A 2,261-nucleotide genomic window follows, 5' to 3' on the forward strand; every position below is an offset into this window, starting at 1 on the left:
TTGTATGGCCTACAATTATTTCTCTCGTGAGTTTGGGTGTAATTTGTGGTTGTCCATGTGTGTGTGTCCATGGCACCCGCGACACAGGGTTTCCCTAGTTCGGGGCTATGTTGAGTGTGTGCGTTATTTATATTAATTATTATTATTAATTTTATAATTATGTGAAATCGCCAAGTCACATAGAAAGTAGTAGATGCCTTGTGGTCACGTAATACCTGCAACGTAACTCTGCACGAGCAACCACCGAGCCCGAGAAAGTGTAATATCAAGAGTGAACTTTAAAGTAGCAGAGGATGCTCCATCACTGCAATGCAAGTACCCCAGAAATGGTGCAAGCAGAGGTGTTATGTGTCAGCCAAGCAGCGGTGTCGGCTGCACGCGCGCACGGCCGGCCGCGGTCTCGGCATAAATCTCTGCGAACATCAGCCGCGGACAATGATACATCGACGCCAAGATAGTGCTCACGCCTCGTCCTCGCCGCGTCTACTGCGCGGTGTAAGCGCGATATGTGCACCACGCCGCCGCTGCCGCCGCTGCAGTTTATTACGGCGCAGAATTTATGTATCGAACTGCAACTAACATAAATCCCGCCGCTTCTCGCCACTCCACTACTAGCCTAGACACGACTATGATTTTACCTGTAAATGCTTTAGATCGCAACGTCCAAATGCACAACCGCCTTTCGCGCCAGCGCTCGCCATTTTATTTGCTAGTCGCCCTCGGGAGAGAAACCCAGTTATGAACACTTTTTGTACTACAAATAAATTGCTTATGATGTCGCTAAAAAGTGGTTCGTCTGTAATGCATAGTCGCTATTCGCAACGTTCGATACACTTAACCTGTGAGGCCTATTGTGTTCCTTCGCAATCACAAATATTAGTACCTACACAATGACGCGCCGCATCAACCGGTGCCTCTAAAGCTGACAAGTAAATGCACTGCGTATAGTCAGCCCACATCATGTAGTGTAATCACTGAGAACTGGTAGCGAGACACCGTAATTTGACGCACGGTTAAAACCACGTGATGGAGACGGTATTTCACATAAATAATGAACATGCATGCAGCTCTTAAAAACTGATTGTAGGAAAGCGCTAATCCAATGGTTAAGTACCCTTACATATGGAGAAGTGGAAAATCTTTTAGAACGCATATCATATCATATCATACTCTAAACATATACATTAAACATTTCTCTCTAACATCTGAACACCAAACATTCTTTGATATAAGCAATTACTATAACTAACCCGTTGATTTGATAACCCGCTACAGCTTCTCAATGTTAACTCAAAGAAGTTGCGAGGTTTTGGGAAGGGTTTGGGAAAGCCTCGCAACACAAGCATAAATTTGCTTAATGGGGAAAGCTCATCTTCGACATGTATAAAATTTGAGATATAAATACATTTTTATTTATTTTATTTTTTATTTATATGAAAACGTGTACGTAATTTATCGCGCTGGCTTCGGGTAAAAAGTGTTAAAACTTTGGCTTTCACACCAAAGCGCAAAACCACGAAACGAATAAAACAAAAAAATCATTATAAACGGCGGAATGCCGTACATATCAAGATGAGTACATAACATGGCTAGAACCAAACATATATTCCGATTATTTCAAAAAGCTAATATCGGAAATAATTTGAAAAACGAACTTATCAATTCCCGTTTCTATTTCCCGTGAATTGCTATCAAAGTATGGAAGCGGCTTCTAAAAATCTTTTTTCTTTTAACGGGGTATCTGAGGCGTGACGTGTTAAATTTTTGTTCTGAATACATCTTGAAATAACTTGTATTGCCCTGGAATAGAGGAAACAAAGGAAAAGGCTTTCTTTATCATTACAAATTTATTTTGTATGAAACAAGTTTTGTCCACGCTACCGTGGAAAAGGTTTTTGAAATTCGAGCTTGACGATGAACTATGGTGCTCCAACTTTTTCCTTTGATGAAAAAGAACATAATGGCATATTCAATTACGCGATTTGTTAATATAAATCCGTAGGTATATTTTATTCTTACTATTGTTGACATTAACGTGACAACTATTTTATTTTTTATTTTTGTTTTAATGATACAGTTACAGACATCAGATACAACATAATACTAAAACATTCTTAAATAGCACTATAAAACTACAATTACAACTATACACAGCAAACCAAACAAATACTTAACTATTACAGAGAGCGGAAACGTATATAAAAAATGGAAAACAAATCTAACAGAATATTAAATTGTTTAAATGGGATTCAACATTACAG

Source organism: Hyposmocoma kahamanoa, unplaced genomic scaffold (genome assembly GCF_003589595.1).
Source record: "Hyposmocoma kahamanoa isolate Upper Pololo Valley unplaced genomic scaffold, ASM358959v1 117, whole genome shotgun sequence".
Lineage (NCBI taxonomy): Eukaryota > Metazoa > Arthropoda > Insecta > Lepidoptera > Cosmopterigidae > Hyposmocoma > Hyposmocoma kahamanoa.